Genomic DNA, 13,696 nt, shown 5'->3' with positions numbered 1-13,696 from the left:
AAAAAAAATACAATAAGAACTAGTTTACAGCAACAAAAAACGTTGTAGTAAATCGGAGGAATACAATAAAAACTAGTTTACAAGAACAACAACAAACAAACGAATAAAACCATAGCAGTCAGACAGGGAACCAGTTAGCTACTCGATAGCGCAACCAGCCAATCAGCGCGGGGCTAAAAACGCACACATCAAAGCGGGCGAGCATTAAGCTGTTTTCTACACATGTGTATGTGTACGAACAGGTAAAGAGCGAGCGTTGAGAGAATCCGCTTAAAACTTAGTAATGCGCAATCGAACTTACGTCACGTAAGTAAATACATTTAGGAGCGCGTAAGCGACGTAAGCTAGCGGTTGTTTGCCGCTCTCTGCTCAGCTGCGGTTTAAGAAAAAGTGGGAGTTGCCAAAGCTCGCCTTAAACGCGATGGCTCTAAGTGATGCGCGAACTATGTCGATGAGTGGGTGTTGAAAACACACAAACACACTTACATGCACATGCACACACATTGCTCACTTCTTATTTGCTTGCGTACGCTTCGCTAACTTGGACTGGTTTTTTTATTCCGAATTTGCATTTAGCAACTTGGCTCCCGGGGCTCCGTCTATGCAACTCTGCCACATTGGGATTACTTCGTTATTGTTCGTCGTGCGGTTCGCTGTTAAAGTTCTATTGCTGTTGTTAAGGCGCGCATACTGTTATATGTATTCTATGTACATACAAACGAGACCGAGATTTGCCGCATCGCAAAGCACAGCACAGTACAGACTATACTTAGATAGCGCGCGAGTGGTTCGCCGTCGTTGTTTCGTGTTCACAACTTGGTTGCGCCGAAAACGCGAGGTATACGCGCAGCCGTCGGTAGAATATTTCTTTCACATAATGCATACGCACACCAACACATACGCTTCGCGAGTTTAAGGTGCAAAGCGTAAGGCAAACAAACAAGCAAACAAACTGTGGAGTGGAAAGCGAACAACAAACAAAAAACATAGAAAAGTGTAATAACTAGCAAATAAACAACAAGAAGAAAAGGTAAAAACAAGAAAAAGAGAAGTACAAAAAATTAGCCTTTATCCATACGGTTAGACTCGAATGCGTCTTCCATCTTCGCCACTTCTTCGTCACAATACTCACCTACATACATACATACATATTTGTTGTTCTTACACGTTCGGGCCAGTCTAGTTTGGTATCTGCTTTCGCGCCAGTTAAAGGGTTCTCGCCGGCCTTATCTGTGCCGCCTGTTATGCTTTGGTCTTGCTTTTTGGGGCAGCTTTGCTTTCTTCGCGCGATCGTGTCGCTAGTGTGTGGCGAGTTTTGAACGTAAGCAGACGGTGTTGCGAAAGAATCAAGTACAACACGATCGTAGAACGAAGAACGAAGAAGATGCGCGTTGAGTCAGAAAGGATGTGGCGCTTGAACTGAGTGATGACGGAGTGTAGTGATAGGAAAACAAACCGAATAGTGAACGGATTTTATCGCAAGGCTTTGCGATAAAGACCATTTGTGTTGACATTTGGTGAAAGTGTGAAAAGTAAATAAATAAAAAGAATTAAAAGTAACTTATCGTGCAGATTAACGGTGGGACGTTCAAACTATTTCTCTTTAGTTTTTTGGAGTAATTCGTGTGCGTAAAAATGAATGTGACATTTTTGGTGATTCTATGCTGAATTTAAAAGAATTAAATAATAAATATACATATTATATATGATTGCAGTGATCAAAATGTCAATTATTGCGATGTTTAAATCAATGTTTTAACGAATGCCTTATAAAAAGGCCTGTTGTGCATATGTATGTGAAGAAATGTGTGTGAAAACAATAAAAAGTAAGAGAGGTGTAATAAAACGCATTAAGTTGTGAAGATAAATATTTTAAAATACAATAAATTCTGCGAAATCCTTCTTTTAGCAACAATAAAAGGAAAATCAAGCAGTTTGTTAATATAAACGGTTAGTTGTAAAATACATTGTAACTGATCAAAGGTATGTTTCGTGTAAGAAGTAACTGTTAAATGGAATATTGCATGCTTACCCATATATTTTACAACAAAATAAGGTGGATTTTCGTAAAAAAATAAGTTTGGTTAGGAAAATATTTTTCCTAAATGGGTTTCTAAAACCGCTACATTACCCCACTTTAAAAAATAGAAGAAAATAACTTTTATTGGAAATTTGGTTCAGATATTAATTATAATTAGAACGAATAAAAATATTGTGAAGAAGTTAATTCGTGTGTATCGCTTTTGATGGCGACATTGGCTGGCGCTTCGCATTTTTGCGCTAAAGTTAAATTTCGACCCTTTCCTGATGATTACGAGTTTCAGTAAGAACATGGGCTCCGACCCATGTGTTCTCCCATCACTTCTTTTGAGAGAAATATTACGAATTTTTCAATGAAATTCACAGGAGATGTTCACTTCGTGCTTACTTTGCTAAAACTAGCACCAACACTATTCTGTTAATAATAGTTTTTAAGTTATTTGTTGATAAAGTTTGTCTTTTATCTTCACCAAATTTTGATAGAATAAGTGCATTTATCACATTTATTTTAATAAATATTGAAACTATATTAACATACACATACGTTTTTAACTCTTTTTATTTATTTATACCACAAATTAACCATTTATATTGCATTTTTAAGTTGCTAACTCCAAATATGCCAGCTAAATTTACAATAACTGAAAAGCATGGCTGAATGGAGTGCTGCCAGAAGCAAAAAATAAAAAAAATAATAGAATGCCATTGAAAACGAAGCAACATAGGAACATAATTTCCACACACTCTTTTCTGTTAGAATAATGAAGGAATGGGGGTTTACAACCTCTAAAGTGTATATATTGAGTTCATAAATACAATAAATACAATATCGATATGATTTTCGAAATACAGTTCCGCTTCACGTAAAACTCCGATGTGCAGCGGAGACGGTGTTTGACTATTAAGGGTGATTTTTTTTGCAGTGCGGCCGAAGGCCGCCTACGAAGAAGAAAGTTTTACGCAAAAATACTGTGGACAGCATAGACGTATATATATCATATATTCATAATATAGGGAACATTTGGAATTAAAAATCGCGCGATTTTTTATTCCAAATTTTCGCCTGCGGCGCTTTTTTTTTCTTTTTTTTTAAATATATATATGTATAATATAGTGAAAATTTGGAATTAAAAATCGCGGGATTTTTTATTCCAAATTTTCGCCTGCGGCGCTTTTTTTTCTTTTGTTTTAAATATATATATGTATATATATATATCATATATTCATAATATAGGGAAAATTTGGAATTAAAAATCGCGCGATTTTTTATTCCAAATTTTCGCCTGCGGCGCTTTTTTTTTCTTTTTTTTTAAATATATATATGTATAATATAGTGAAAATTTGGAATTAAAAATCGCGCGATTTTCGCCTGCGGCGCTTTTTTTTTCTTTTTTTTTAAATACAGTGCACTCGCGGTAACTCGAATAGCCGCTAAGTCGAACGACGTGCTAACTCGAACACATTTTTTTCCCTATTGACTAGTTTGTAACTCGAACAATATTAAAGCGCTATAACTCGAACAAAAAAACAAATTTATTTGTACACACATTCTTTTCGAACATGTACATTTTGTACATACATACATATGTAATAGTATATGTATATAAATTATATGTATACTAGTTTATTGTCCATATGAATATGTCGACGTTAATATCCCGTTAGTTTTCTGGGAACAACATCTTGCATTGACCAAATTGCTTTAAATTTGTCATTTGTAGTGTATCAGTGCATGTGAGTAATGGATCGTAAAAGGTTGAAGTGTTTAACATTAAAAGAGAGGGCTGAAGTCCTTAACAAAATTAAACGTGGATGTAGTGTTACTTCTCTAGCGAAGGAATATGGGGTAGCCAAGTCCACCATAAGTCTTATAAAAAAGAAAGACAAGGCAATTTTAAAAGCAGTAAACAACACGTTTTTGGGTCCTGGGAAGAGGAGAACTTTAAAAGCTTCTGAGTTTCCTAAAATGAAAGCCGCTTTATACAAATGGTGTCTGTCCCAAAGAAAAAAGAATTACCCAATAAGTGGACTCATCTTGAAAGAACATAACATGAAAAACATAATTTACAGGTCGAATTTACGCTTTATGATGTTAACAAATGGAATGATGGTGCCGAATTTACCGACACAGAAGTAATAATTGAAACTAGTGATTCTGAGTCTGAGTTTAACAACACAACTGAGACATGTGAGCGGATATCATCTGAGGAGGCAGTTAGCTCTATCAATAAGGTAATTCAGTGGGCCACAACTGAACAAGTAAGCCCCGCAAAGGTTAACACTCTTCAATTGCTGCGTGAAAAAGTCATATTCAACATTGCTGCAGGCAAGAAAAGACAAACACACATTACAACTTTCTTTTCGGCCTAACTTTTCTGTTAAAGCTGACTTTTTTTGTGTAACTGACACAAAGACTGCCAAATATTTGATGAAAAATATTGAAACGAATTAATTATTTTAAACATATTCATGTTCATATCCATATGTAAATAAATAAATAAATTTAATTGAAAAAAATCGATATCGATGACTGTTGTTTTAACATAGCACACTCAATTGATAAGTCGAACAAATTCGATAAATCGAACAGCGCCTGTTTTAATTAGTTCGAGTTATCGCGAGTGCACTGTATATATATGTATATATATATATCATATATTCATAATATAGTGAAAATGTGGAATTAAAAATATATATATCATATATATATATATATATATATGAATAGACGTATATCTTATAGAAATAATTTGTAAAATTTTGTATTTCTAGTCATTTATTATCTTCTAAAATTGTTTATTTATACGATGTCTGGCAGCACTTCGGCTGGTTGTAGTAACCAAAATAGGAGGATTCTTGGTCAATTTTACAATTTTTAAACTCAAATAACTTAAAAACTATAAGCCTCCGGCCAGTGAGGTTTTCACTTTTGGATAGTAGAATACCCCCTCTACCCCCCCTTATACCCCTTTTTTTAAAAGGGGCGGGAGAACAAATGGGGATTTCCCCAGAACATGTTTGTGATGATTAGGAAATATTCATATACCGTTATTCGGGCGCTTATATTCCCTTAACCTAATTTTTTGCGCAGCTAAGTAGTCCCGAAATTTCAATAGAATCTATCAGGATTTCTTTTTGTCTTTTTTTTTTTCAAAAAATATAAAAAGGTAAAAAAAGTAATTAGTCCTAGATTTCTGGTTCTCATTAAATTAACTTAAATTATATTAGTTTCCCAGGTAAAGCATAAAGTAGCAAATATTATATTACTGTACCTAGATCAAAATAACTGAGAGTAAACAAATGTACAGGGTGGTCTGTCTTAGCGTTTGGAATTTCAAATACGATGTTTTTGACTTTGCAAGCTAAAATAACAGTCAAAAAAAAAAAAAAAAAAATAGAAAATTAAGAAATTTGTCACTTTTTGCTGGATGAAAGTGTGAAAATATTAAAATCTAATATCGAAAATCGTATAACTAGCCAGTGCTACCAATTGACCGCTTCCAAGTTGCAATTTAACTCCAGTAGTTTATTGTTATGAGACACCGTTAAGGTAAAATTTTACGTTAAACATTCAGATACCTTTCAGGAATGGAAATATCAAATCGAAGTAACCTTTAAGGAAATGAATGAATGTTGAAACTCGTGAAAATGTGCTGAAAATGCGGTGAACAAAATAAGCTACTGCAGCGCCAGTCACTGTACTCATTAGAATAAAAATGCCTTCCATATGTAATGGCAAGGCAATTAGTTCCAAAATGTTCGTGCTTTTTTATTTATAGTCAAAACTAATATAAGTTTCAAATGCTGGATGAGCGACCCTGTAGCAGTAGATGGGGTTATTTTAGAGGCATATACTCTTTTTTGTGCTAAATAAGAAACAAAAAAGAAAATCAATGAAGTGTTATACAACTTTTTTTGTATATTAAATAAAGGCATCAACAGACATGGCGCAGAAAGTGCTTTTTCAATCCATTTTGCCGTACAAAATTTCGCTTGCTTGTGTGGACATCTGAAAAGTAGGTTTGGTGAGTTCTCTTCAAACTTTTGACAGTCAATTTCGAAAACGAAACTTGCATAGTCTGGCGGCCAGTGGCAAAAATCTTGCGCTGCCAAACTTTCTTCTGCTGGGAAAGTGCTTACCAAATTTCAATCCATTGGACGCTTCATTATCATCCATTATCACAGGATCGTTCAGGTGAATTATAGTTGAGTATTAATACAAGTTTACTTAACTTAAAAAAAATAAGAAATGATTTGTCTGAAGCTAAATATTCATAAATTTGTTTGTGTATTATTTGTGTCAAAGTCTAGAAAGAAAAAATGCCTCAGCTTTAGAGAAACGTTTTCTTCTACGCTAATGGTTACATGCATACATATATCGGATGTTTTTGAAAGCGCTTGAAGACTTATTATGATAATACGAAACATAAATATTTTTGATTATAATTTGATAGATAATTTCATTATTTTTTGAATATTATATCCGTCATATATCCGCCAAGGCTATGAGTAACATGGGCCATTCGACCTGTGCAATTGTTGACTACTTTATCCATTAAATTTGGCCGTATGGATTAGTTTGTTAACTTGTTAACGATTGTTGCAGTTGCACTGAATGCAAGTTGCAAAAATATCGATTTTTAGCTGATTAATTTTTGGAAACAAAAATTTAGTTAGCATGGCTCAGTAGCTCTCACCATTCACCGTAACGGCAGCTCCTTCCTCACTTCGAAAGGCCGATGATGCTGCCAATGCTCTATGAACTTCGCGAACACATTTAACTATTATTATTATTACATTTTTTTTTCAAGTAAATTTTTACAATTATGAGACAACCAGGTTCAGCGACAAATATTGGCTTGCCAAATCTTACTGAGTATAAATGTCAACGCAGTTTGCGATTCTCAGCTATCAAACCATAATTCTTGATATCGATACTTCTCATGCAGCTAAAAGAAACACCCGATACCTATGGATAGTATAGTATGTATGTACATATGATAGTTTGGCCTTGGAGGAGCTGCCGCACCAGTGTACATAAAAAATTAAGTTGGTTCTGAAAATCGTGCAAAATTATCATCTACGGCTTGCAAATCTGTGATCTGTCATGAATTTTTTATTCCCAACATTTTTCCCCCAAACAGTCCTGTGTAAGGCGAAGTAAGGTTTTTTTTCTTCATCACTACATTCAATCATCTCTCCCAGTATTCATTTAATTTTTAATAACGTATGGTTAATTAACTTACATTTGCCTGCTTAATATCACTTTGTCAAATGAGAAGTAACAAAATATCCATCGCACTATCGCTAATTAATATCAATAATAGTAATGCCGAGTAAAGGGTTGAATAGCCAAAAAGAAAATTGTCGCAAATTTCACCTGTGAGTTGAAATTTTGCAGTTCTCTGACTTTGCTAAAAACAGTTTATTTACTATTTACTCTGTTTGACACCGCCTTAAGTGAATGAAAAAATTGCAAAAAAAAAAAAACACAAAAAAAAATTTGTTCTTTATTCTATATTTCATTTTATTTTAACTTCTAACAAGAAAAAATGGGAAGTTATGCACATTTTTAATTTTTAAAATTTTTGCGCTGGAATAATTGAATTTTTCGTTCAAATTAGAGACTAATCTTTTGCCCAGTTCTAGCAACTGAATGCCATTTTAAAAGATTGAAAGTACGTTTTTTACGTTTAGTTGTAAAATACATTGTAACTGGTCAAAGGTATGTTTCGTGTAAGAAGTAACTGTTAAATGGAATATTGCATGCTTACCCATATATTTTACAACAAAATAAGGTGGATTTTCGTAAAAAAATAAGTTTGGTTAGGAAAATATTTTTCCTAAATGGGTTTCTAAAACCGCTACATTACCCCACTTTAAAAAATAGAAGAAAATAACTTTTATTGGAAATTTGGTTCAGATATTAATTATAATTAGAACGAATAAAAATATTGTGAAGAAGTTAATTCGTGTGTATCGCTTTTGATGGCGACATTGGCTGGCGCTTCGCATTTTTGCGCTAAAGTTAAATTTCGACCCTTTCCTGATGATTACGAGTTTCAGTAAGAACATGTTTGTGATGATTAGGAAATATTCATATACCGTTATTCGGGCGCTTATATTCCCTTAACCTAATTTTTTGCGCAGCTAAGTAGTCCCGAAATTTCAATAGAATCTATCAGGATTTCTTTTTGTCTTTTTTTTTCAAAAAATATAAAAAGGTAAAAAAAGTAATTAATCCTAGATTTCTGGTTCTCATTAAATTAACTTAAATTAGTTTCCCAGGTAAAGCATAAAGTAGCAAATATTATATTACTGTACCTAGATCAAAATAACTGAGAGTAAACAAATGTACAGGGTGGTCTGTCTTAGCGTTTGGAATTTCAAATACGATGTTTTTGACTTTGCAAGCTAAAATAACAGTAAAAAAAAAAAAAAAAAAATAGAAAATTAAGAAATTTGTCACTTTTTGCTGGATGAAAGTTTGAAAATATTAAAATCTAATATCGAAAATCGTATAACTAGCCAGTGCTACCAATTGACCGCTTCTAAGTTGCAATTTAACTCCAGTAGTTTATTGATAGTACGTTTTCTTCAAGTCTTCAGATACTTGAAATGTTGTGCCATATCTTGGTTCATTCGTTTTCAAAATTGCCCAAATAACATTCAATTAGCTGAAGCTTTATTGAATTTAGCGGGCCAATGAACTTTTCAACAAAATTCATGGTGCTTCTTTGGTGCCAGTCAATGACACTATCGGAGTGTGACTGTATAGCGGATTTATTTAATCATTTATATGCTGATTTCCTAATACACAGTCAAAAATTTGCATTCATTAACCCAATCATGCTTTCCAAGGTAGAGATGTTTTTGACCATCTACAATATAATCCGAGTAGAGAGAACCAATTCGTGCAAGTACTGTTAACTCAACCAGGATTGTTTATAGAACTCAAATCAGGAATTTAAACAAGTTAATTCACTTTCACTCACAATTCAAATACGTTCATATTTGTCCCCCTAAAATGTCTTTGATATTGGTTGGTTTCTTATTTTCCTTTAAGACACTTTTTTACTTCCTTATTTTTAAAATTTCGAAGCAGAAGTAAGTTATCAAAATGATTCGTGTTTTTAGCCTACTCGATAGCTTTGCAAAGGGCATAATAATTTTCAATGTGGTAATAAAAAGTTTTTCGCTCTATTTTTAATGTTGGTTGGCTCTACTCAGTACACAAAAATTACATTTTCACTCTATGGAGTACTCAATAAAAGAAGTTTGGTGTTCACTCGATCGAGGAGTTGGGCTACGTTGGGGTCCATTCAACACCGATTACACTGAATATTTTTACTAATGAAAAATATTTTTCTTTGAACAAAAAAAAAAAAATTCTTTAATTTCAATGGAAAGAACTAGTGGAGTGAGCACTATGTAAAAGTTCTATGAATTACTCAGCAGAATTTAAATTTGAGGCAATTTTTTAATCACGCTCGAAGTCCGCCTACGCAGAATACAGTTTTACTTGCTTTAACCACTATTAATTCGTGCCTCTATAATTTTTCCTTACATACATTTCGTTGTAAAATTATGAACACATAACTAGGCTTTTTTCTATATAAAAAAAGTTCGAGCATATAAAGGGTGGTTAAATTTCAAGGGCCGATGCTGAAAGTGAACCACACCTAAACGTCAACGACACCGTTGGACTTCTTTCTTTGAGGTTATTTGAAAGAAAAGGTGTACGTCGATCAGCCAGCAACAATTCAAGAGCTAAAGGATGAGATAATTCGGCACATTAACGGCATAGAACCTCAATTACGCCCCAGCGTCATCGAAAATTTGGCCATCGGATGGAGGTGTGCCGCCGAGGCCGCGGCGGCTATCTGGCCGATATTTTGTTCTGTACGTAATTGAGCTGTACCAATATTATCATAATAAAGAGAAATGACAATAATTTCTTAAAAAATTGTATTTGACTGAAAATTAATACCGGCCCTTGAAACTTAACCACCCTTTACTTTGTATGGAAGAAAGCCGGGATAACTCAGCGAAAAAAAGTGTCAAAAATCAGCGGTACTTTGTAGTCGTTTGAAACTTGCACTTTGTTATGCTAAAATTCAATGGTTCATAAAACTACATATCGAAACATAAATAATGACATAGGAATACCCTTACAGACGTTTATGCTACTTATCCTAGAGGAAATTGGAAGAGCAGCAAATGAAAGATGATGTAGTGAAACCACCTGCTCCCGACAATTGTGACCGACTTTCAATGTTAAACGAACAGAATCTCTGGTAAGCCAAAATAAGCACAGTCTTAGTACACTGTTTTCAGTTATATCGGCCCATTTCCTTATAGGCAAGCATTCTCAGAGGGCGTGCAAAAGCATGACTTCTGCAAAAGCTGTCTAGCTGAGGAATAGGAAGAGACGAGTTTGAACCTCCTGTGCCATTGTCCTGCTCTGTCCAGTAGTAGATTTACCAATTTAGGCAGACAGATTTGTAATGAATTGAAAGATCTGAGTACTGTGGAAATCAGGGACCTTCTAAAACTTTTGAAAAGCACACACTGATTTTAGGAGAGATAAGGATAAGTTTCTAATGCGCTATCACAATGTGCTTTGAGCAGTAGTGGGCCCCAAAGTAGACAGCGCTTCAATCTAACCTAACCTACACTAAAACTTAATAGCTCATAAACTTAATGCTTCTACTTAAACTTAACAGCTCATAAAACTGCATGCCCGAAAAAATTCTGTTTAAAAAGCTGAATGTTTTGAAGAAATTTTGAAAATTTTTGAGAGATTTTGTAAAAAGTTGAAGTAAGAACTATGTTTTTATAGAAAAAAGTGATGTGATAATAATTTCGCAATGGGTGTATATGAGAAAAATCGCAGGGATACAAATTAATTGTGGTTAGGGAAAGTACAATAAGAATACGAAAGTACAGTGCGTAAGGGCACTAAGCGCTAGAGGTAGAGTACAGTGGTCACACAATTTATTCATATACTCATAGTACTTAACGCGATTTATACAAAGAAACAAAATTTTAATACAATACATTCGTAAAAAATTACATTTTTCAAGGAACAAAAACTTCCAAATTCATTTCTGGAATTAGAGATCTTAAGGTAATAACGAAATAAGGCACAATTTTATGTAAAAATATTATTCGTACATATCCTTATAAAGAATATTTTATTAAAAACATAATAGAAAAACGATTATTCAGTACTTTGTTGGGCCGCCATTGCATTTCCTCCTCATCGCTTAACGGTAGGAATAAGATTTGTTTCATTGAGTTCGGTAATTTCTTTTCGCCAAACTTTTGGTTGGCCATCTGATCCGAAAACATTAAATTTCGACTCATTACTGAATATGACGTTTTCTCAAAAAGAATCTGGCCCATTTATATAGCGCTTGGCGAACGCTCTTCTCTTCTTTTTCTCTTAATATTTGAAAAGTAGGGTTAGAGGCGTGCCATTCTGCTATGATAACCAGCATTATGCGGACAATTACGGACTGTTTGTGGGCTACTTACTGAGTTGTGGCAACTCATTAGGAGTGTAACATTTTTACAGTGACTTACAAGAAATATATTGTCCAGCAAATATTTTGCGTAAAGCAAAAATTTTTTACGTACTAGGCAGAGTATACGAATAAATTGTGTGACCATTGAATGTGCCCTTGTAAATAGTTTACTATAGTTATACCGGGTAGGTAGGTAGGTGCCAGTCTGGCACTCCTCAAGTAGCACTGAAGCGCCGTTTTGATACCATTATGAGACCTCCTGCAGGCTGTCGAAGAAAGGAGCACCTAGTGACCTTAGTCGCCTAGCTGTCAAGCCCGGACATTTATAGAGAAAGTGCTCAGCAGTCTCCTTTCTCCCACAGCTTCTGCAATGGGGGTTAAATGGTAACCCTAGCTTTTCCTCAAATGTGCCGATCGTCCAGTGATCGGTAAACACAGCTACGAATTTGGAAATAGGAAAAAGGACTTTCTGAGTCCTTCGTATATTGCACTTTGTGCGCTTTCCAAGTATACCAAGGCATATCAAGTAAATATTCGAAAGTATCGGTCAGTCCATGAGGTCGTTCGTATTTTACCCATAATTTCACTTGTGTACGATTTTTGCATACAAAAAATTATTCGCGGAATATAACGGAACTTTTATTTAGTAATATAATTTATATTTTCTTTGATATATTCTGCATTCAACAAGTGCTTTTAATCGCGGATAGAAGCACGTGTTGTTAAAAAATCTTCGAACGCGTATAAGAGGCATATTTTGTATTTGCTTTTTCCAAAAGTGGTAAAACTGCAACAACTGCTGCTGCAGAAATAAACACTGCTCTCGGAGAGGATACCGTGAGTGTGAGGACTGCGCAAAAGTGGTTTTCAAAATTCCGAAGTGGTAACTGCGACGTGGAGGATGCCCCGCGCGTTGGTCGTCCTGAAGTCTATCATTCTGACGCCTTGTTCGAACTCGTGGAAGCTGAGCCAAAGTTGGTAGTCGATATGATAGCTCAGGGGTTAAATTCATCGCATGGAACAGTTCACAGGCACCTAGTTCAGTTGAGAAAGGTTTTAAAGCTGGGAAAATTGGTTCCGCATATACTTTCCGTCACCAACCTCCAGCAGAGAGTGAATGTGTGTTCTCAGCTGCTGCAACGGCTTAAAAATGAAAGTTTTTTGAACCATATCGTTACTGGTGATGAAAAATAGGTCCTTTACAATAATCCTGTTCGCAAATGCCAATGGTTGGATAAAGATGAAACACCAGAACCGACCCCTAGAAATGGTCTTCACCCCAAGAAGATTCTACTGTCTATTTGGTGGGATATGGCTGCTATTGTTTATTATAAACTTCAGGAACCAAACCAGACGATAACTGGTAATTATTATTCCCATCAGCTATCAAACCTGAATGAGGCACTTAACAAAAATCGACCGTCTCTAGTGAATAGATGCAAAGTTTTGTTTCACCACAACAACGCAAGACCTCATACCGCAAGGCTAACATTAGGCAAGCTGAACGAGCTCGGATGGGAGCTAATGCCGCACCATACCATACTCTCTAGATGTTGCACCTTGTGATTATCACCTTTTCCGTGGGCTTCAATCCCATATGTGTAACAAAAACTACTCCTCAAAAGAAGCTATAAAAAGGAATATCGATACGCTTCGAGCAGGGAATTAAAAATTTGTCTAAACGTTGGGAAGACATTGTAAATAATGAAGGAAAATATATTATTGATTAACAAATACTTTAAACATCTTTTTTATTAATTTTTAAACCACCTTAAAAAACGCACGAACTTATGGACTGAACTGATATTTATATTAATATCTGTCTGACGGCCCAGATGGTTAATGGCCCCTATTTAAATGTAAGTCAATTTTAATAAAAACTAATAACTTTCTTTGAAAATTTAAGAGGCTTAGAGAATAAAATAAGGACTCGAATGAAAAAAATTCAATTGTTTTTTTTTAAAAAGCCTTCAAGTTATTTAAAAACAAAAACTAAGACATGCCAGGGAGATTCTCAATTAAAAATTTAAAAATTAAAAATAAAGAAGTAACACAATCAATTGAGCAGCTGAATAGTGTTTACTATAATTATATAATATTATTTTTAAAACACAAAAAAACTTAAA

General features: G+C 34.5%; 1 protein-coding gene across 2 annotated transcripts in view; it reads left to right on the top strand.

The window, feature by feature from the left end:
* The first annotated feature begins 646 nt into the window (after positions 1-646).
* LOC128869408 (GATA zinc finger domain-containing protein 10-like) overlaps positions 647-13,696 on the top strand; it is a 50,465-nt gene continuing 37,415 nt past the window's right edge. Inside the window, exon 1 of one of the 2 annotated variants that reach the window (XM_054111967.1) lies at positions 647-1,950. The gene's annotated coding sequence lies outside the window, so the exon portion shown is untranslated. Of the gene's footprint in view, positions 1,984-13,696 lie in introns of both variants that reach the window. The other variant, XM_054111961.1, reaches the window with a different exon arrangement.

Source organism: Anastrepha ludens, chromosome 2, assembly GCF_028408465.1.
Source record: "Anastrepha ludens isolate Willacy chromosome 2, idAnaLude1.1, whole genome shotgun sequence".
Taxonomy (NCBI): Eukaryota; Metazoa; Arthropoda; class Insecta; order Diptera; family Tephritidae; genus Anastrepha; species Anastrepha ludens.
The sequence above is the reverse complement of the archived record's forward strand: the minus strand, read 5'-3'. Positions and strand labels throughout refer to the sequence as shown.